This window comes from Varroa jacobsoni, unplaced genomic scaffold (assembly GCF_002532875.2).
Source record: "Varroa jacobsoni isolate VJ856 unplaced genomic scaffold, vjacob_1.0 scaffold_272, whole genome shotgun sequence".
In the NCBI taxonomy this organism is placed as follows: domain Eukaryota; kingdom Metazoa; phylum Arthropoda; class Arachnida; order Mesostigmata; family Varroidae; genus Varroa; species Varroa jacobsoni.
This window is the reverse complement of record NW_019213174.1, coordinates 24,573-49,005: the sequence shown is the minus strand read 5'-3', so window position 1 is coordinate 49,005 and position 24,433 is coordinate 24,573. Positions and strand designations below refer to the sequence as shown.

At 38.6% G+C, this 24,433-nt stretch overlaps 1 long non-coding RNA gene across 2 annotated transcripts; it reads left to right on the top strand.

Annotated features, from left to right (window-relative positions):
• Nucleotides 1-2,233: 2,233 nt before the first annotated feature.
• Nucleotides 2,234-17,114, top strand: LOC111258863 (uncharacterized). 2 transcript variants are annotated; one of them, XR_015310329.1, is made up of 5 exons: nt 2,234-2,559; nt 3,685-3,947; nt 4,079-4,216; nt 16,174-16,314; nt 17,030-17,114. It is a non-coding gene; the product is annotated as an uncharacterized LOC111258863 (long non-coding RNA). The 2 variants fall into 2 exon arrangements; XR_002679242.2 differs by lacking the exon at nt 2,234-2,559 and having other exon boundaries at nt 3,245-3,947.
• The last annotated feature ends 7,319 nt before the right edge of the window (nt 17,115-24,433 follow it).

Sequence of the window (24,433 nt, the reverse complement as noted above, 5' to 3'; positions counted from 1 at the left end):
AAGAGCGAACAAGTTAGGGAAAATACTTCAAGCAAAAACTCAGACGATGACTACGAACCTTCGAGAAGGTATAGTCAGTTTAGGGATGACTAAAAGACAGTGGGCTGATGTTTATCTTAGGACGCCTTTAGCGAATAAGGCATGAAAAAGACGAGTAGAAACACGTTTTTTTTCATGCTCTGTTGTTTCATGCATGTGCGCTTCTAGGATCCAGAATGCGTTCAAAATAGGCTTCAGGATTAAGATTACCCGGGTGCCTCCAGTACGCAACTCCAGAACCTTCAGTTTATAAAAATCTCGAGAAAATGAAAAAAAACTCAAAAGAGCAATGTCTAATACGCCTGAAATATAAAAAACGATCTAATATATAGTTCATACAATAATATGTTTAAGAAGAATCAAATACTGAAAAATGCAAAAATTATTAAGAAATTTTTATAGGTTTGCGAAGAAAATGTATGTTGTTATTTAAACTTGATTAACTCCCGACTATATTTTATCACATATATAACATACGTGAATTTTTTTATAAGCGACGATTTATCACTGCAGACGCAGGATGTCCTCGATTCTAAATGACTAGCACAGCCTTTCCAGGCTGTGTCTTGTCACGTCTATACAACAACAGGTAGCTAATAATATGGCCTTGCTAATCTAAGGATACAATTAATGCTTCGGGTTACTACGCATCGCTAGTGTCCGATCTGGACGTAAGCGTGCGCACATTGATCTTATCTCAGATCTACCTCTAACGTTTAATTTATTGTTAGATTTATTATAGTGTATACTAAGTCTTCTTGTCTAGGTTATTCTTTTTCTCCTTTTTTGGCTGTGTGGCATATTCAGATAGCACGAACCAGACTCGGCCCCATTTGGGACTCAATTTTGACTGAAATTTTGTTACAGTAATGCTTGTAAATCTTTGATGTCAATCTTTTTAAATTTGACAATTACATGTTGAGATATATATATATATATATATATATATATATATATATGCACTTTTTTTTCCTAATAAAGTCTAAAATCTCTTATGCAGCTAGCTATCTCGTGCTCCGACATGCTAATACTCCGACAGTCAGTCGTTTCTACGGTCTACAAAAAGCTCCGGAACATCATCTGCATATTGTATCTAGAAGTTTGATTTCATGAAGAGATTTTTGGTGGCAATCGGTGAACCGATGGCTATAGTCAAAATACATGGAATGATGAATTCCGATTCATTAAGACTTCAAACGAGAGCTCGCTAGCTCAAGCGCTCTGATTTAGCTTATTATATTTTTACTAACATCTAGCAATGTTACGCAATTCCTGTAGCCAAAACATTGATGTTTGGTAAAAATCTTATTTTTTTTTTTAATGAGCTCTAAATAATTAGACATTTGTGATGTTTATTCTGTTAAGCGCTCCAATATTTCCTTGTTTCTTTAGAGCATTCTAGTAATACTTAAAGAGGTGTAACTGGATTAAACATAACAGTAAACATATAACTGAAAGAGGAGCAACCTATAAACCTTTCAATGATGCAAGACTGCCATTCACATTATCCATATTAAAATAATCGGGTAGAAATAATCTATATTTGAAGAGGTCTCCTCGAAAAAAATGAATTGTGCTTATTTAAGGTAGGCCCTTGCTCCACGACCGCACCTGTTGTGGGACACTGATTACGGGTTCAATGAAGCTCTCTGAAGTGGTCTTAGAGTAACATACGGCGAAGTTGCTTATAAAGCATCCTGTATACACTTCAAATACGCATGAATTTATAGCATCTTTTCTGTTATTAGGCGTACTGTTGTAAACACTGTCAAAGGCATGAGTTGGATAAACCTGTTGTATAATTCATCGCATGGTGTTTACTGCATTGATAAAAACCAACAGCTATATCTATTGCCCTGCGTAATGACCTCGAACAATTTTTGACTATCGTCAAAATTATGAGAGCTTCTGAAGTAGATAATACAACACATTCGCCAAGTAATATTGATAGAAGATTGTTTTGTCTCAGATATATCACAAAAATAAGAGCATATATGACAGAGGTAACAGCTATTGAAAGCCAGCATTGTAAAAGAGAAAAAATAAGAGGAGGCTTCAGCACTTAGATTGGACGGGCAAATACAAATTTAAATTTTGACGCGCCCACGCTTATTCGTTACTCCTGGCACTAAACGAAAGCCAGGTCCTTCTACAGTAAAACAGCAAACATGGCTAACAGTAGTGCATTGTTTTTTGCAATTCAGGCGAACATTCAGCCACTATGCAATCCCTTCGCGGTGGACGAATTCCCCAACCGAGCCTAGGCCCTTCCTGTTGTGCCCAAAATCTACACTACTGCTAGTTTTTGTGCGACTTCTGAAAAATCCGAAAAAAAAATTCGATGAGGAAACCGAAAGATCTTCAACAGGCTTTAGATTCAACGGACTCAGAAATTAATCAAAACAGCTCAAACAGCCATTGTTGGTACACTTGGATTTTCAATGCAGAAATGAACAACGGTTTTGGAGAAAGAAATGTCGCTTGTTTGTAATCGTTGGGCCATCTGGACAAGCTGCAAAAGTTAGTGCCTTCACGACCATTTTGCGCTTCTTCAGCTTTTTGATCTTTTAGCATCTTGCGTTTTCGCAACTTGTGGCCTTTAATCAGCCCAAATATAAATACTAAATAATAATAAATTTTTGTATACCGAGCATTTGAGCGACAGGCTTGTACCTGCCACCATGACTTGAGGCACTGTTACCATTAAATCAGAAAGTTGTTTGCAGATTATGGAAAAAAATTTGAAGATTACTAGTGAACGGGTTAGGTTTCGAATAAAGGTATGATCATGGTAAATGGATGTTATCTTAAATAAACATGATCGTCAGGAGCAGAATTTCTAGCTAATATAAAAAATCTCTAAATATCAGAAATATCTAGTTTTATTTAGATACAGTTTTAGAAACAAAGCTTTAAGAGAAAGTTTCACTTTAGGTGCCGTACCCCATATATATATATATATATATAGAACAAGAATAATACCAGCAGTATGATATGATTGTAACATAGCTTTGAAATGCTGTAATACGCCCGGTATGGTATAGTACTTGTTTTGCTAATTATCTATTCTCTACATTATCGCATATTTCAAAAACTACATACAAGCATTCGTATTGATCACATAGCGTTCCATTTAAAAAAAATATTCGATTTTAAAATCTTGTAGCTCCCGCCGACAAAAAACTAGGTGGCTAGAGAACCAGCATAGAATAATTTCTAATATATCGAAACTATAAGGCGTCGATCTAAGCTTTGAAAATAATGATCAACCATGTTAGAATCAGGCTCATGGTTTTTCTATTGCCGGGGCAATGCTTTTGTGCGTTAAGGCACCACATGATGTAATGCCGCGGAACATTTTTATCGCGTTATATTTGTTGACTTCTTCTAGCTGCTCATTTAAAGATGGCACCCTTTTCGATTAGTTGTGTTTTAGACGATCATACTATAAGGGAAAACAATGAAAATATTACCAACGATATCTTTAAGGGTTCATCGGCTAGGCGCGTCCAGCTAAATAAATACTATCTATTTTCCGTTGTTGAGCTATTACGAACGAATCAGACTCACTTCGATATTGTATGATCTTTGTATTAAACGCTGTTCATAGACACAATTTAGTTGCTAAATTCTCTAGTCTTTTAGAAGCCTTTGAGTTACTCCAGGATAAACGAGTTCGAAAGGCGACAGCGAAACTTGGTGGAGATATTAGGCAAGGGGATCTTAAGCGAAAGCTCAGTATGGCGAACGTAAAACTAGGGAGCTACAAGAATGCCAAACGTTTGAAAAACGGAGAATGCCGTGTTGAATACCAATGAAAAGGTAACCAGATGTCGCGACGGAAAAAGAAGAACGCATTGCTGCAATCGAGAGTGCTTTTTAAGACAACAGAGCTTGAAATTTAAAGGGTATGTCGGCTAAAACTAAGATTTCACGTGTAACGTATTATAGATTCATTACCCATACGGAAAACAGAGTAAAAACTGGTCCCCCGTGAATTAACTCCAGGCCAGTTAACAATGCGTTTCGTGTATTCCAGGTACGTTTTGCGAAACAAAGAACCCACTTGTACTTCAGTACACAGTCGCCATAGAGGGGCGTAGTTCGATCTCTACAGCCAACCGGAGAGGGCCCAGAAAAGAGAATGGCGTCTCCCTGGAGAAGGACAGAGTGTCGGGTAGGTTCGAACCTAATATATCACTTGCAATATCAGGGGCATCTGCTATTATGGAATACCCGCCGAAAATAAAGCAGTGAATGCAGCCCGTTCCTCAAGAGACTTATGAGCCAATGGCACGGCAGTCACTTTGGTTACTCGATGACTATGCTAGGACTCATCGCCATAGATTGAGCAAATGAATATCTTATGTTGGCTTTAATTCTCCTTTTCTTTGGATCTAAGTCTGTGTGATCACGGGGCCTTCAGTGCCCTAAAAAGGATTACTGCAAGTTAAGCCTATCTCACTACCGAATTACTCTACAATATATGTATCGAAATGACATTTGGAAACGCGAACAATAAATATGTGGCTGTTCAAAAGCTACCAGAGGACTTGAACTTAGGTTAAGAAATAAGGGAGAGTATTTCTAACACATATTATCATTCTATGCCAAATAATTCAAAAGTTGTTCAATTCCAGCTTAATAACAGTAATAATGTATCTGATAGAAATACAATATACGAAAAAATGCTACGGAAGATACGGAAGGATGGCGGGTGACGATGAATTAGCCCAAGGAAACCTTGAGAAATCTAATACGGTAGTCTAAATGGCATAAATACTTTGTCGTCTACTCAAGCAGGCGAGGACCATTAATGTCTAGCGTCCGTTTAAATATTTTTCGGCTTAATATTTTTTAAACATGGCCAGTCATTTCGTATGTTCTAGTAAGCAAAACTGTCAGGCTTCATTGTAGTTATATCCAACCTTAAGTGTCCTAAACAATTTATGAGTTTATTAACTTGCTTTCGTAATATATTTTTTAATTTTTCCCACAGAATAACAATCAGTAAACTTGAATTAGTTTTATGAAATAAATATATAAACTATAGTTCAGATCAATTGACTCCTTACTTTTTTAGCATTCCAATTGGCTTTTTAGCATCCTTCGGGCAGTGCATTATGAAATGGGGTACTGTACTGTTCTCTTACTGTCTATACCTAAAATAACCAAACTCACCTTTGGGTAAAAACTAAGCCAGAATTACAAAGCGCATTAAAATCGTTGAGAACGAAGACTGTACACCCAGCTCTGCAGTTTTACGGCCGCTAGGCATTCCATCAACACGAAACAAAGTCTGTCTATACCAGGGTTCGAACTTAGACCACAACGTGTCTAAACTAAGTGCCAAACGGTGCTGCGTTTCTCAATGCCCTAATGGCCTTCGGGACGGTGAATGGCTAAATGGCTACCTAAATCAGTTTGCTAGGTAATTCAACCCCTCCTAGGAATGCGCATGACTACAGAAAATCAAATCGCCATGGGTTTCACTATCGTACACCCGAAAACGACCCCTGAAATCAACTCAGCAACGATGTCCAAATTAGCTATCGAAAAACAGCCTTAAACCGTACCTATTTATCGATAAATTATAAACTAGATAATGATAACCTTTCCTGGTGCTCCAACATTCGTAAAATCCGCAGAAACCCCAACAATAAACCCACAAACATAACCAGGGAATGGGTTCGATATACAGGCCCGGATAACCGCCTTAAGGAAAATGCCTTATTGTCGCGGCACTTACATCTTCCGGTGGCATCCAAGTATCAAGAGCGGCCATCACCATAAAAACGAATAACCGAATGCCCATACATCGAAAAACCATATGTAACCATTTTTCACTTCGACGCAAAAGTGCTGCACAGTTACAAAGAACCCCCTACCGCTATACTGTGGTGGATTGTGCAGTGTTCGAAGGCGACACACAGATGATTCCAAGCTAGGTAGTTAATCTGACGCATTAATTACTAGGATTAGGAAGTTCTACAAAACCTATTTCCAAAGACCAGGTTTGAAAAAAAAACGCAAGATGACATTTTTGGAAGAAACGTTGCAAGGTCCCTATACATTACTCCAATGGACCAAATCCACGACGTCAGGCTCCCCAATTTCGCCAGATACCCCTAAAACCTTTCTCCGGGACAAGTGACACGATCCGGGTCGAAGTGTCATCTCACTAATCATGTTAGTTATTAGAAGACACGCATGGCGGTACCGGAACGAAAGCTCGACCCGTCTGAAATCTGTAAAATTAAAACGAGTTCCTTTCCTTGAGCGCCATAGAGCATTACCGAACGAACAGCATGGCTTTCGTGCTAGTAAAAACGGTGACTATGTGTAAGATTTTTATGAACTAAACGGAGGCATCTATAGGTCGTTCTAACCTGCACTTGATTTTCGTAGACTTGAACGCAGCTTTAAGAACCATTATCCTAGGAAACATTGGTATAATCGAAGGTGCCTTTGAAAGTGTTAAGTCTACTATAGAACATCCTTTTCGATGATTCTTGATAATGTTGTCACAGGGCAGAACGCACTTAAGCAACGGGATTTGCACGAGGCGATAACCTAAGCCCGTTAGTCCTCACGCGTCAAATAAATGACCTCTCTTCGTGAAAGTGATTCTGTAACGAATGATCTCGTCACGTATAGCACAAGCCAATGTCTGAGAGACAACGTTATCGATTCCGGTACTCAAATTGGCCAAACTATGACATTGAAAAAGGAATAAAGTTCGCTAACAGTGATTTGTCTCGTCTGAAGGGAGCCAGCTAGAGAATTATCAACCGGTTGACGTGTCTCAGATCAATGCTAATAAATTGTTCGCGAAACGAAAAAATTAGACGAATCGCGTTGTCGCGGCTGTCACCATACGAAACCCCACCTTTTTTTCTGCGAGTTTGGATAGGGTAAAATTTGAATTCTCGAAGTTTCTAAGCAGAAGCCCCAATATATTTGTCGAACGATGTTCATCGATGGTTTTTGTTTAGCTTTTAACCTTCCGGAAACGGAAGCACAAAGATTAATGCAATTATAATAATAACTAAGAATAAAAGTCATTGCCATATCACAGACGTAAGGGTAGCACAGATTCAATGAGACTTGAATCAACAAATTCATAAAACTCCCTCTGTTGTGCCGGCTGGTATAGTCTAATGAAATCAGCTGACCAACTTACAAACTTTAATATCTTTCATATAATTTAGACAGATCGCCAAAAATGAATGAAGTAGGTTATAACAATTTTAATAAACGGTAACGAGGTTCGTTACACTGTAATAAAAAAGATAATACTATGCTGTAATTAATGCTATAATATGTGCAGATTTTAAAGAAACTAGCAGAATACAGACATAAGTATGTCCTGATTTTAATTATGCTACAGGATATTTATTATATTGTAAATTATTATAGTGTTAAATAAGGGGACTTTCAAATCTTTCACACTACTGATTAAAATCCAAGAGCATCGCTTTCTGTTAAAATTCGACCTTGCAACTGTGATAGCGTAGCAGCTTCTTTTTGGTGCCAACTATCATCCTTTTTTATGAACGGTTTTGTGCCTCCAAAGACACTACGAAGAATTGCTTTTGGCCGCGGGATCAACTGGTGCAGAGCTTCGCGAATTTTTTCGTGACTGTCGCTTTGGATTTATCGCTGCGGCTATAGTGAGGCGTATTCCCATCTTTCGAATTACTTATAACAATTTTGTTTCGCGACTATTCATTATCTATCTTGCTGAATGATCTCGACGCTTCCTTCAAGGGCTTTCTCGCTCTTCCGACTGGTTACCATAACACCCGTTGTCTATTGCTACTGATCGCGGTCAGCTCCTCATCCATCGTGCATCGATGCCATTTTTCACCAAAATCTATTTTAATATAATAAGATAAGTAATATCTTTAAAGATAGCCAATAAGAGGAAACGAAAATCCTATGCAAAATGAAAAAGAATTAAAAAAATAGTGCCAGCGTAACAAAATCAAAAGAACGAGTTTACACACTAGGAATGAAATTAGATTTTTTGGGATATAGATGGTTTTCTAGGGAAAGCGAAAACGACAAAGAAATTTCGTTATTTTATGGGCCATTAGATGTGATAATCTTCTACGACTACATACTTGGCACCACAATGTAAGTTTACTATCACTGACTCACTATTTTTGTTACTTATATCCAACTTGGGTAAACCGTACGTAATTTATAGACTTATGTATGCATACGATATTAGTTAGGAATAATAATAATAATAATGAAACTTTACATACTCAGTCGACGACAGTCGGGTAATATGAGGGTCGGCACAATAGAAAAGAACTTATTGCTTCATCAGTGAAAAATATTCTACTGATTGATATAACAGGATAACAAAATGACGAATAGATGAAGGAGAAAAATAATCCTAGGCAGAGTTTAAAGCTTCCTTTAAAATAATTTCGTTATCGCTGAAACATCTCAGAAGAAAAGTCCTCAAAAATGCCTAAAATCGCCCCAGCCAAGGGCAAATTCACAACATTTATTCTACAACAAATTCTAGTAGATTGAACAATCGGTAAGGGATCAAACATATAGATAACGCTATTCTTGCCCGTCTAAAAAGATCTCACCGGTATAAGCGCTCCTATTCTCCTAGAGTAATTCGGAGACGATGAGTTTGAAATGAATATCTGAGCATTGCCTTTGTTTGTGTGGAATTATTATCTGTCGATCTTCTGAGAGTGGATGGCTCGAGGGGATAGATCGTAAAAATCTGAAAGTTGTCAAAACTAGCATAGGAACTGATTGCACAAGCAGTTTTATGGTTAATATTTTACTTTGTGTAGTCCTGGCACAGAGTACTGATACCATCCACTTAACCTGAATGACATCGAACGTTATTGCTAGAACACAAAAGGAGCACTGGCATGGAAATAGCGAAAGGGTGCCATTTCAATGCATGCATCGTTATTGCGCCTTTCTAATACAACAATGAAAAAGTCCGCTGTATCAAAAAAATACCACGATAAAATTTAGCGAAGTGCTGCATGACGGAAGTACTACTATCTCTTGTTCAACGTATGTTTTCGTATCGTGGCAAAAAACAGTCTAAGCATATCGCGTTTACGTGTTTATTAATTCTAACTGTTATCTGGCGTCGTCTTTCTCTAAGCAAAAGTTTGTTACGGAACCAGACCGCGTCCGCATGCTTCAAACTTGTACGGCTCCAACTGAAGTAGGCTTAGATTATAAAAAGGCAGGCGTTAGACTCTTGCCTCTTCTCCACCTGTCGCTGATCCGTCAAAGTGTTAATATAAGCTTTCAACTATGGTCGTTAAAAATGAAGACGTACATTACAAAAAGATTAATAGCAACAAGAAGTTACTACACGTTACTATATCCCTAAGCGTTGCGGCCGCTAACGAAAACGTGTAAATAGTGATAGCGTAACCACTTTGAACATTTCATTTTTGATGAAATATATATATATATATATATATTTAGTATATATGAATAGTAAGTGTTGTACTCCTTTTTTTTGCATATAAATAATTGATTATATACTTATTTCTGCTTCCCTTTAGTAGGTAAACTACCTTTTTCCTGTATAATGTCTTTTGCCACTAATTTTCATATACCTGACTTGCATGAAGCTGCAAACAGAAGAGCATTCCGAGCGCTGGGTAACTGTGATTGTTCTAAACATCTGTTTTGGTGTAGACCAAACAATGTGCATGACGGGAACTCACTCAAGCGAGGTTGCTCGTAGAGAACGAGTGGTAATTTGCTTTTATCATGCTCAATTTCATCGCTTGATTATATCGAATTGTATTCAAAAAAAAAACCCTAGTTTGAACCAATTTTGAAGAAAAAAAAACATAAAAATAGTTCCTTATTCCATTGGGCTTTTTTGATCGAAATTGCGCATTTTGGAAGTGCCTATTTTTTGGGCTAGTCGCTAATAAACATGTTTTACAATGCAGGCAGCATATAGCGCGACTTAAACACCTGAAATTTAAATTGAGAAATATTGATATTCAAAGCACAGAAAACGTCACGTCAGATGCTTCAGCTGAAGGATGAACTCATCATGGCTTCGGACTTAAATTAAGACTGAGTAACCGGATATGCGTTGGCCAAAAGTTCGTATTTCTCGGGTAATGGGTTACAAAATTGTTACCAAGAAACCTGAAACACATTATAAAGGTAGACTGCAGCCCCATAACTTTTTGTCTTCATTCAATAGATACACGCGTAAAACAATAGTCAACATGGAATTCTTTTATGATTAATAAATGAGACATGGGTCACACTCTTTGAGATGGACTTAGCCTTACAAGATGTACAGGGTGAAACTTCCAATTCAGTTCACATATTATGCTGAACTTTTAGTGCGCTAAAGGGTTTTTAAGGGGCTGTCTGTGTAACCTTAGGCTACCATACTGTAGTATATGCTGCTCAGGAAAATCAATGTTTACGTTATTTAGGCCACCAAATAGTAAACACACGGTAGCAAATCAACTCATATAGGCACAAATCTATAAAATTCAGTGGCATTGTTAAGTGGCTATATAGCGTTCTCTCGATTGCTTTGATCCATGACTTGAGATTTTAAAAATCTTAGATATCAACAAGAAATATCTTCTCGTTGCCGGCTGATACTTGTAATAATAAATACTATGCCGTATACGACGACTACGATGATTACTTCAAGCTTGAATCTGTTAGGCACTGGCACACCATCATAGCGTTTACACCTTGTTAGACAAATCTGTCCATTGTTTGCCTAAAGGCATGAAGAATTCCAGAAGTTCGGAGACAATACTCAGTGGTCGTAATTTCTAGAGGCAAGGAAGGCTGTGATTTCCTGGAGTGAAGTAGTCATTCGAGACTCTGGAGAAAGATGGGTCAAAAGGAGCTGCATCTATTAACTTCCATCGAATATACGATGCTTAACCTACCACATCAACTGCCGTGACGTGTTACCTAGCCAAGCTAAATGAATTTCGCGCCGGCGGATCAACTATAACAATCTACAATGTTAAAGATATTGAAGAAACCTTGACGTGTTTGAGACATTTTACATTTGTAGTTTCTGTCGATTTTAAACTTGTGTTTTTTCCAGTTGTAAAAATCTCCGGTAGGGTTTGCCGGTCGACGTGCTAGGGCTGCTGAAGAATACCTAATAGAAGACTTTATAATGGAAGATGATGGGTTCATTGAGAGGAACAGGGGGAAACGGACAACGGGATCCACCTAAGAAGACAACTAAAGTTTCTTGCTTTTCTAATTTTTGGCAGGGGCATCCCTTAATAAAGCTAATATCTCACATCGACAAGCAGATTATGTATAGTGGGGTAGATTTTATCTGCAGTGGGCATTTTTCATCTACAGCAGATTTCCAAACTGATAAAATCAAGATAGTAAAATTCAAGAGAAAGAAAACACTCCGTGAGAGCGACGGAGGAGGCTTCAAAATGGTACGTCTTTTACGTATTTTGAATTGACTATAGTAGCGATAGGAAGATTCTTTGCTTTTTATATCGAACCATCAGGATTCAACAATAGCAGAAATTATCAGTGGACGCCGGTCTTTAATTAATCATTTTAAAGGTTACACCAAAAGCCATTTACGAAGCTTAGGAATGCTTTACCACTTTGGATACAAGAAACTGACAGACCTGCCGTTAGATCAGGTCATCGTCAAGCGAACCTCCCGCCAATATCATCTTATCGCACGTTTATTGATAGCCAGAGAGTACAGGAGAAGCAAGTGAACCCTTGCTTCTACGCTTGCTATAACTGACGGCAACTTATAGCAGATGAATATATCTAATAAGCATACATCACAAAGCTCCAATGTAAGGCTCTTAGACATAGTGACAGTAAATAAATTTATTATGAAAGATTACGCCTTTGGACGACGACTGACTGTGTATTGACTAGCGGCTAGGGTCTTCATATTTTCACTGCATCTGAATCAGCAGTTGTTTTTGTTTACTTTCTTGACAGTAACATCCAGGCACTGCTACCAATCATGCTAGTCCATGGTCCCGCGTTCAGCAACGCCCCCTCGGTGGTCAGTTCTTTAGCGGCTGCAGGATGGGTAGTTGTTACAGGCTTCCTTGAGGCCTGTTTTTTGCAGCGATCTGGCCCCTAACCGGCTTGGTTTTTATGGCAATCTGACCTGTGGTTAATATGTCCCCGGCACTGGCCTCGTAGCTTGATCACTTCCTCACGCGGTCGAGCGCGGGTTTTGCCGTTGCTATTAACCTGTGAAGAAATAGGCTATTGATCGGAGACCAACAATATATCGGCTAGAATTTCTAGTGCCTAAGCGTGTCCAAAGTGGCAGCCGTTTAATTTTCACATTCTTGATTCTTCGCTCTCTGTCTCTCTTTCTATATATATATATATGTATATATATATATATACATATATCGGCGTCCAAGAAAACTTTGATTCAATACAAAGAAGCAGCACCAACATCGTGGAGGTGTTCCTCTCATGGTTATGTTTGACAAATGAGCTAACTAACATTTTAAAAAATAACACGCTTTCTGATTCAAGCATCCTGCAAGTTATTCTTGTCAATAATACTTGCGGGCTTATTGCAGTTTTGATTTATTTAGACCATGATGTATTTCTTTAGACATTAGGGAGCTCTTGATTGCTTAATGGAGCGAAAAGGGGGCGTAAAAACAAGAGAATAACAAGCTAACAAATAAACTGAAATAAATGCACCTTTAAACTATAGTAAGCACATATAAATAGAGAAGACACCGGCAAAATTGAGATCACAAAGGTTAAGTGAAGATTAAAAAACGGGCATGTATCACCCTCATTTAAACGGAATAAATAAGAATCCATTTTGTGCGTTCCCTTTTAAACTGCGGATTCGCTAGTGAAGTCCGATGTACAAGGAAATCTGTACACTTTTTGAATTAGCTTCGAAAACGAAACGTCATTACGTTTCCTTTTGCATTATCGTACGTACAATCACTTTTTCCTAACGTCGTAAACACTGCAGTTGGACGACTTAAGATTCGGCCCCACTCAAAATGTATGTACACCTCATCGACGTTAGGTTTAATTAACTCGTTTGGCTTTCGCAAGTCTTAATTACAGCATCAATTTCGCTGAAACAGTACAAAGTAACCAGGCGTTTATGTCCCCCTTTGGAAAACTACTCTTCTCTTCAAGGGCTTTATATATAGTGCACTAACTGGAAAATGAGAAGACCGAGTTGCTTCTGTTAGGACAGACTCTCCCTATGGAAAAGACTTTCCCCAAGAACAGACTACGTGTTTGAGGGTCTCCTTTCATTGGCCCTGATAGCCGGCGTCTGCTTTTGACACTCTGTAAATTCTGATTTAATTACGGACAAGCCGGACAATAAAAAATTTACAAAGCAATTTTTCTTGATTATGTCTTATTACCGACTTACGAAAACTCATAAAAGTACACTGATCACGCTAATTGTTCTATCTTGTTTCGCTTTTTGTTTTAAATTACCTGTTTCTCGGAAAGCAAGTCGCTGAATTCTTTTAGTACTCCTGTGCTAATCTAATATTCGTTCTAAAAGCTTATTTATTCTTGCGGAATCGAGACATTTTGAGCTTACAGTTTGCTTTAATTCGCTTAAGTGCTTCATTCTAAAATGTTGTCCTTAATTCATAATTAATTATTTATATTTTCCCTCAATTTCACGCTAGATACAATCGTTTTTGTAAAACAGGTTAGCCAAGGAAAGATGGTTAATTTAAAGTAATTTCTGTGGGTAGATAGGGTACGTCTGCCAGCGTGCATGTACATCCGGCGAAAGTACGGGCGTCGAAATCGTTAAAAAACTGTCAACACGGAACATAGCGGAAAGGCAAAAACCATTGAATTAGCCAACGAAACAAGCCACGAAAGCGCATCCACGTGAGAGGAATACGTGAACGCAGTTGCTAATGACAAAGGTTCCTTAAATGGGCGATAAAGATAAATACCTAAGAATTAGGGTACAAAGTCTATAGTCACTAATCGATTACCTCTACCTGTAACGGAGGTCTCCCGTATAGATTTTTTAATGTTATATTAGTTTTTTTCGATGGACAATTATAATGCAGTTAGTACAATAGGACATGCTAGCTCTCGGCTCGTGACAAAATTTTCGGCTTTGGAGCTTCGAGCACTACGTGTCCCGTGTACTTACCCTTTTTCTTTTGTCTATAGTTATCGTCCTATCCAAGGATGCGTCCTGCTTTTATTATTTTACGAAGATTGTGCGCATAGTCCGGTTGGAGCGAATAAACGAGGGCCTTTTATGCGCAGAAGCGGAGCAACATCCCTGTAGAAGGCTACTAGATCTCCTTTGTGCTTTATAAAATCATATATCTTTTTTGCTCATTTTCGGCAGATGCTTGATGTTAAGAACATCGTTTTGAGGGAAAAACTCTGGTAAAAAAAAACTGCTGCTACAAAGTACTCTCAGCCATATACATCACGTGTCTATTCGTTTTTTTCGAATCTCAAGAGATAATTTGAAATTAACGACACGGCTTCCATAGGAAAAAGTCAACAACGACGGCTTGCCAAGGTAAGATACGTTGTAAGCACAAAGGGCATCGAACAGCTCATCTAGGCTAAATTCGTCGATTTCGGCAAAAGATCAAAGGATCGATTTTGTTCAGGCTCGTCGAGACAAGAATTCAATATAAGTTCGCCCCACTCATCACTTCGATTCTGCAGAAGAATCTCATTACGGTACAAGACAGGATGGCAAAAACAGGCCCCTTTCAACAAGTAACGGAAGTGAATCAGAGCGACAATCACAGTACTTTACTTTTCTTTGTTCTTCTCAACCATCTTCCCAGCTTCATAACCAGTCTGTGAGGATGTTTTATAGTACGCCGATAATTTCGCAATCTACGGGACAAGTCTCTTGGAGGTTCAGCAGTCATTGGCCTCCCTTCAAACAGTGCACATACGTCCACTCTAGAGGCCCCTGTGGGCTAAAGCATAACCAAGGACGTTTTCTTTAAACACTATGGCCTAGACAACAGTAGCGCGGCTGTAACGCTCTGTGGTATGGATCTCATTAATTTTAATTCGTGACATTCCTAGTTCGATTATTCTATAAACGTCTTCTGTCTATATATAAGGCACCTGAAAACTATAAAATAAATGAAAATATTATGTTTTGATTAAATTTAAATATATATTTCACTGTCTTGAAGCTTATAGTAGAGAACTTTTTTTAGGTTTTACTGAATCCAATAAATTTATTATAAGGCTTTGTTGTTTTTTACTTCCGGTGCTTAAACCGTTAGAAATTTAGCTTATTATTATTACAATACGTTCTTTTTTTGTTTTTAGAATTAGTCTTACTTTTTCCCTATCATGATGAGTAATGATATACATGAATATTTATCATAATGAACATGTCAAGCGGTGAGCAATGCCATCTTCACTGCTTTTAAGATATATATTTCTAGTGTTGTGTATAAACGATTCGTGAATTATGATAAAAAGCTCTTGATATGTTTGCGCTGCGTGTACCTTCATTTCGCCGTCATCGTCTGCTTGTGGTTGCCCGTTAGTTTCAACGAATACTATCAGTTGTCCTGGGACCGCTGTTCTAGCATTGCTTCGGGGACCTGTCAATCTAGGAGACTCTATACGAGAAATCTGAAAAACAAAACAGGAAAAGGATTCCTACAAAAATCGCCTTTACACAGGCGTGTCTGTGTGTGATTTAAATCTACTTAAGCCACTTCTGGTTAGTAGGCAAACGCGTTACCATCGTAGCATCACGGAAACGACAACGACAGAGATGTATCGATGGAGGAGTTTAATAGGTTGCTGAAATTTCTTTCTGGCTTACCTAATTTGTCTTCGATATACAGGAACAACAACTGTATACTGATATTTGTACTATTAAAATTTATTAATTAAAGTCGTAGTTAGCATTATACCGAAACACAATAATAAAAGCAACATGTATTTATTAACACACCTACATACAATTCAATTAACATAGGTTTTTATTAAAGCACATAGTTCTTAACTAAGCTCCTAATACTGCAGTAGTTGAATATAACATATACTTAAACTTACCTATTTCTAAAACTGAATTTTTCAAAAGCACCGATCTCTGTATTACAGACTAAGCAACTGGATTAGCAGTAACCAGAAGATGGACTAACCAATCCATCAGCGCTTTCTCTAGACGTGTCTCTCGGGCGCCATCCATCAATGATTCCAAGATCTGCAGTAACTCGTGGGCCTTAACAAAGTAAACATCAGGTATGTTTTATGGTTAGATTTTCTAGAAAATGGTTCAACTCATATTACTTCCTCATCCAAAAAGTCGTAAACAGCTTAAGACCCTCTCCGCATTACTTGCGTTCTGCAAATACAAAATTTAGAAAGCAAGCAGAAGTTGTACGGGAAGGCGGTCATCCTGTATTCTTAATATCAGAAAAGAGATAGTGTTTTTTTTTATAATAGAACTACAAACTCATCATGGCGTACTAAGAAAATCCTCTATCATATCAGATTAGGCAATATATAAAGCGTTCACACTGTATGAATCTTCATCAAGATAAAATTTCTTTGGTTACCTGAAATCGAGGGTCTACCGCATTGCAACATAGTATATAAACGCCGAAAAGCAGATTTCTATACATAGGAAAACCGCAAATAACACAATAAAAAACACCTTTAAGGATCCTATAGCTAACCAAAAGAATGCATTACTGCCGACCCAAGTGTTTCGATGCGCATTTTGATGGTTAAATTTAAACCAGGAGTGGATGCAATGGTTGAATGGTTCGTGAGGACCTCAGGTATACATACCGTGCTGCTTACAGGTTCACGCAAAGGAAGGCTTTGAAAACAATAGAGCAAAAGAAATTGCTCCATATCATTTTCTAGTCGGTTTTGGTATAAGGTAGCAGGCGGTGTTTTGACCTTTCTGCAGTAAACTAATATTCATCGCGCATGCAAAAATTCATTACAGGACCGGCCGGTGTCTTTCTCGCGATGCAGAAGTTGTACAAATACAGAAAAAAAATAAAAACAAAGGAAAGGACAAATGTAAAAGGTAGTAGGATAGACAGACATTGCAGAGCTACACAAAGCATTAGTCGTATGGAACACTGGTAGACCTTGTCAGTTTTGAAAACGTAGATTATTAATACAAGCTATGTGTTTATATTTTTTGTCCCAACAAGCTACCGATCTTGCCTTCAACTAAGAGATCACGCTGTTCAATACACCACATATGGCATGTCGGACAAAAAACTACATCTGATGGGGTAGAAATTTACAACCTTTTTTGGTCCGTAGACTTATTAAACTCAAAAAGAACGAATATTTCGCTTCAGAAATGCACAAACACGTATCTATCATGTTCAATAATTGAATAGTTGAAGGTTTGTTAATCCTAATATATTCCCTATGAAATTGAAGGGATTCTTGGGATTACATTAAAGTGCTTTTGTTACCTATTTGTTCCGCAGCCAAATCCGTTTTTATTACAATGGTTTGCATATATTTTTATTGTGTGCAATAAGGACTCTCCAGCCGCTCAGAGACTTTTGGCTTGTTGATAACGTCACTATCGCAGCGGTGTAACCAAGGTTAGGTAAATCATTGAACCGGATGTGGTACCTAGGAGAGGGTGGGTAAAAATCCAATTAATGCTTTTGCTGAGCACAGTGGTAAATTATCAGACAACCCTTGCCTCATATAAGTGTATATTCTAGTGAAGAATGAAGCTGTTGTGGGTGAACTGTGATTTATTCGGCCGTGCTACCGGAGTAAGTTTCTCAGCGTATTGCGCTGTATTCTTTCCGTTCAAGGCTTTCTGAGATCTTGAGCCAGTAAGCACTATCTTGACCAGAATAAACCCTCGTATTAAACACGGCGTATAAAGGCTTAGCGAAAAATCCCGTATGAATGGCCGATAATAGGAGACTAAACACAAGACCCCCCCCCCCCCCAACAGCTTTAAATATTTGTCTTCTTAGGTAAAAAAAAGATTTGGAAACTTTTAAATGCTTGTGCCACTTATGCACGACAACGTTGCTTTAGTGATGCTTGTTCATATCGAGAATATCCATGAATCATATGAGCTCAAACACTATACAAAACAAACAAACCTCTTTTCAAGCCGTAAATTGTAACCGACCCAACCGACAAAAGTACGAAGTGACAGCCTACGCCCTCGAAACGCGTTCATATAATACGCCATCGCCAATACATCTGGTGCTACAGCCATTCTGTCTGCTTCTATTACTGGCTTCTTCACATTTTCCGTACCGACACGCTTCATTGCACGTTTTCAGTTGCATTATAAAGTTGTGTTTGTCGCTAAACTTGGTAAAGGCACAACCCTAGAGTCCATGCATGTGTTCCTCAAGAGCCACACAATCAGCCCACTGAGAGTACGCAGGGTTTGAGACAGGAACTTGATACGGAACGAATTGGTCATCCATTGTTAACGTATCGGAAATCGATTATGAAAGATTCAGTGACTCTGTCTGCGCAAACGGCCCGTTATAAGAAAATATAAGGATCATGGATCCGAAATAGGACTGACTAAAATTTTTCCGTCTAAAGCATAACCAGCTACTAAATGTACTATCTACACGCGTCCCGAGCACGACTAGATCGGACATTCTAAAACGATACAAGATGCCACAAAATAATTGAAATCTATCACTCTTAATGTCCGCTCGTCGTGTTACGCTTTACAGCTCTACTGTTAGACTGGTTAGTTAGACTAATTAGATTTAGTCAAATATTGTCGTCCAAAGTGTCCTACGCGACCAATTTTATTAAACAGGCGGGAACGTATGAATTTTAGTATGCAATCGTATTACCGCTTACAAAAAATCAACACCACTTGTTCAATGGATGAAATAACTGCCACCGATAATCTTCTTAGCACGGCCTTACAAATCAAGTCAATCAATCAATCAATCAATCGACCCAGTTGCCGATAATAACGTATCGTATGGCGACCTAGCGGAGCATCTGAAAGGGTTGTCTAATACACAGAGATTGGGCCCTGCAGGGATTTTAATCTGTGGGGCATTGATTGGAACGTGTCAGCGCTATCCCATATCGACCTAAAAGAAGTATTTTCCATAATTTTTGCTTAATAAATACTCTTGCTGAACTTGTTACGACGACCACTAGGCTCAGAAGTAGCATACTTCTTGACCTAGTGCTCACAGATCCGGACGAATCGGCGTATTTAGTTTCTACTACGTGCTCGCCAGTCATCTCGGATCACCTAAACTTTTCCTTGAGCGACTACCGCAGCCTAACTACTACGCAAATTATGAACCCAAATCAGCATGAATTTACCAAAGAGAAGTCGATTTGCATTCAACTTCTGGAAGTTGCTCATCACTGAGCAGTCGCTAAAAATCATCACAATGCATAACACTGATTTGGATTTTTTTCTGTGCATTTGACAGGGTGGATCACAATTTAATAATCTCAAAAAATCCTGTTTTCACGATGTAACGAACTGGTCTTACGCCTATCTCACGGATTGCTTACTCAGAATAAAAGTCGGACACTCCCTCTCAGCCTTTGCAAAGACTTTGGATTTCTCTATAGGGCTTAGGGTCCCGTAGGATTTCTCTATAAGGCTTTTCTTATACATCATATTTTATAAGGATTTTTTTATAGTGTCCCTATAATATATAAAATGACCTAAACATTTATAATGAAATAAAAAGGCAGCACTTATACATACCGTTTAAAACGTGAGTGACTTTATTTTAATATAAATAACAGCATAATATACTGTATATCAAATTCGTTGTCATGACTCTCTTCTAGATGGTGATCAGGTACCCTGCGTACTGGCGCACAAATATTCAATTATCACTTTTAATGCTGACCTTAGATTTAGAATTCACGTTTTTGAATGTTTAAATGCAGCATCTCAACTATGCAATCTCATAGTACAAATTTTTATTTTTTATTTTAAAGGGTTACTTGAACCCTTTTATAATCCCCTAGTTGTTCACACAGGTTAGATTGCTCGTGTGATTTCTCTGCTCACTATGATTCCCATTTTATCATGAGAGAATAAATGCCTTCAAAGAGTTCGGGACCGTTATCTACAACAAGAGGCATAGGAATTCGTGGGTCTGTTGAATTGCAGAGCATTGCATCTTTCCACAATGAAAACGACCTGCAAATGCGACGCAAGTTGCATAAAAACAACTTACTTAACAGCTTATTTTAAATTAAAATTTGGGAATAATTTACATAATACTGTGTACATCAGTGCTTCAGAGGTAGGTACTCATAACACTGTTATTTTTCCTTATTTTCATTCCAAGATGACACCACGAAGATCCTACCCTGTCCCTTATAAACGTTGTAACTAACTCGCAACGTTCTTTGAATAGTCTTCATATCGTATTGCATCGCAATTCCCTAGCCAAAAACTAGATAGACAGTTTCCATCATTTGGACCTTCTAGATCTGCCGAAGTTCCGGTAGCCGTGACCTTGTTTCTGCATATTATATAACAACGGATCTCTAATTCGTAGCTTAATGCATTGACAGAAAGAGTCTGGCTTGCTATTTCGCTCGAGTTTTTCCATGTCCTAGCGAGACAGTTACCCGTTAATTCAAATTAGTTGAGCTACTAGAAAGTAAACAAAATGAGAAGGCTTTCTTCACAATTATTCCTTATTGTTAAATAGTTAACATTTATTGGGTAATGTAGCTATTCGGGTACGATTACTTTTCTAGGCTTAAGATTTGCCATAGGGGGCAAGAACTGTTTTGCAGTGAGTGAAACTATGCTGCTTCATATCTGACTTAGTGTGTTCTGTAATTTAGAGTTTAATATTAAATTAATTTATTCATTTGCATAGATTTTCAGACTGTAGCCTTTGATTCGCGTTTGTGTGAGTCTTTTTTCTGTTAGTTAATCTGCTATTTAGCTTAGGGATTTTCTTTAGTTTTTGTCGCCAATTCAACTCTAGATTCTCCTCCTATTATTTATTCGTTAATATTTGCAACATTTGTGGCTTAGATACACGATCCCCTAGCTTGCAATAGTGCATTTTGCTCTCGAAGCCAGGCCTTCGGAGTTTATTGCCGCCAGTGCTTTGCTCGGATGGTCCATGAAAGTCGTGAGAACCTTGCTCATCAGCTTTACTGTCCAGATTATAGCGGGTGTGTTGACAAAATCGAATGGCAGATGCTTGAACTAAGAGAGCTTCTTAGCTTGCAGAATACCATCTTCTCTTGCACGCTAATCTCCTAATACCCCCACCTCACGTACAGCTTAATGAAGTAGTATGCCTCGGTAAAAGCATTGATCGCGCTGCTAATGTCTAGAAGCAGGTACATGTTTCGCTTCATGATAGCGTACGGCCTGCAACAGTCAACTTATAAGCATATCATCCTTTTTATTTATCAAGACGACTGAAGAAGGCCACGGAAAGAGCGAGGGTTTTATTGCTCGAAAAGATGCAGGCCAGGCTGTTATAAGAAGCAGACCACCATTACAATCGCTAGTACATACGGTGGCATCAGGTTGTAGTTTATGGAATCGCCGGCGCTGAGGCAAGGGACAGAGTGAGGATTATTGCATTGGCTGCGGAGGACTTGTGCTGGCGGAAAAAGCTTCATCTAGAAGGAAGGCCAAGCGTATGCCGCGTGGAAATTCAGCGCTCATATGCCGTACGAAGTCACTAGATACGAACCATAAAGGACTTCAGGAAAGAAAGGCGCCGTGTGCGTACCACAAGGGTAAGGAGATTGGCGCCTGCGCGACATCATCAACGCATTGGTTTCGAAAGGCGTAGCCGCACAAAGAATACACGAATGCTCTGTAGACGCAACTTGGCTAATGGTGATGGCCTAGTGTTACGACCAAGGAATTCAATAAAAGACAGCTGGCTAGTTTAGATGTGACTAGGACTCTCATTAGGACAATGAGTCATTATCTACTTTATGCCATTGGGATGATAGTTTTTATTACGCTGCTGTAGAAGTCTGTGGTGCAGCAGTCTTAAAAGTAAAGTCGAAAGTCAATTTCGACATTACATTGAGCAATCTCCCTATCAGAAGCTCTCGAGGTTCTCTTACAGAAATTCTTAGGAAATTCTTACGGTTTAAACTTCTACGTTTTTGCGGACTAGAAGTGGTATACCTCTGCTCAGTAATCTTGGCGGTTTAATGCGAGATTTCTTCGTCTCCATGAGTTGTTAACAGTATACGTCAGCTGTAACGGACAAGCTAGAACCAAAGCTGCATTAAAGACAACAGTGTCAGTGGCAGCTTTTACAGCTGCAGATTCGCTTTAGGATGATATCCGAGCGGCTCAATTAGATTTATTTTCTGACGTCACCGTCTACGATTATCATCACACATTGCACGATTCGGTCTAAAAATACCTGACTGTTTCAAGGTGAGAGCAAAGAGGAGGAAGTGTATCTGTGTCCGCTTTTGATCCTCATTCAGCACCCACTTGTCCAATTTGTTCACCTTATTGACTTATAGGATATTTTTACATACATCAAACGTGAGCGTTAACATCTGTGCGCTTGAAGATGCGTTGGCTTCTACCAAAAACCCCAACTCTACGTTATTTACTTTCACAAACGATCTTTCACTAAATTCACGAAAATCCTTTTTAGGAATTCTTTAATTCCCTTTTACCGCCTTGCTTTGTCCATAGTAGTGTCTTCACCGAACAAGAAATTTCTGTTGTCCCTGTTGCTGCAGTTCCAAGATCGAATCCACATTTGTAAACCACTCAAATTGTCTAGGGCTCACTGAAATTCATCTGCTAAAATTTCGAGCGAGAGTATCGCAGTGAGCGGTCTTTGATTGAGTGAGAGTGCATCTTGCCGCAAAAAATTACTGCAAAATGTCACACCGTTCCAAGATAGCGTTTTCTCGAAATATGAAATTAATGTTTTCACGTTTCATTCTGAGTGACAACTGCCGGTCGTACACTTTCTTTTGGTGTGATTAAACTGTGCACGTCTATATACACGTTTTTTTTATAGTTTAGTCACACCAAACGTGCAGTGTAGGTGAGTTTCGTACTGTTGAAATGGTAATAAAAAAAATCTGACCCAATTCCAAACTTAGTGGCATGACTATGGCTATCTGCTTCCGTAGAGTGGGCCAAATACTTGTGTTCCAGTTTATGTCCTTCCGGGTATTAGCAGACTGTCAAGCAATAAACACATCAGCACACAACGCAATAAAACAGTGTTTCCTTTTCGTAAATACTTACTATCGAACTGGGTGTAATGGATGAGCGTGACAAAATGTAGGCGACACTTACCGTTAACAAGGTGACACTAAGACGATTGAACAAAGAAATCAAAACGATGGATTTACTTGCAGATAAGGTGATGTTAAGATAACCACGACCCGGACCGCCAAAATACGGGGTACGATACGAAGCAGTGTGCATGCCGATCTACCGATGGCAACGTGACTCCTTCGACAATTCAGCCTATTCAGAAGCACTTTACGATACATTTTAAAGCAAGATTAGCGCATTTATCTCTCCAAGGTAGAGTTGACTACACCATTACAGATCCAGAACTGTCACAAAGGTTATTTTTCCTCTAATGACATATTGAAGTGCTAGGCACGTGCTAGCGAGCCTTTTTTTTTTGTTGATAAAGTTAATTTTAAGTTAACTGGCTAGATGAATAGATAAATCTGTTGCATCTGGGAGAGTCAGCATTGAGCAACGACTTCGCTCACAAAGAGCCACTAAACGGTAAGGCCTACAGAGCGGAGGTGTGATGGGTCTTTGACAATGCAACGGCAGCAACAGTTAAGGGCGAATTCTACTATGCTATATTGCACCGTCACCATCTTGCCAACAATCAATTTGTTTAGAATCCGACTGATCTCGTCGTCCGGCGGTAACATCGAATAGCCAGCCAGGTTCTCTGATGTAATCTCTCTGTTATTCCCTGTGGGACTACAGAAGGAACAGAGTCCATCAGATAGTACCGAAAATAATTTACGATCGGAAACACTGAAGTGGTCGGTGAAATTCAGCTTCAAAACCAAATCCAGTGAGACGGGTGATTTTTTGGAGGACATTCGATCGATAGCAACTGGCTATATCAATTTAAACACGTAAAATGATAGCTTTCGGAAACGGACTAGGTTATATGTGACGTAATGAACTAATTAGAACTCATGCTGTCTAAATAGATGTAACGTTTTATAGTAAACTGCACATTGACATCTTTCTTCTAACTTACGTAACTAAATATAAGGTATACGTAATAACTCTATTTTCATATTGTCTTTCCCTATGCGTTAGTCTACTAGATTTGCGTAACAATTTTTTTAATCAGGTATAATAAAGTGAAATATTACTCCACATGTCTGTTAACAA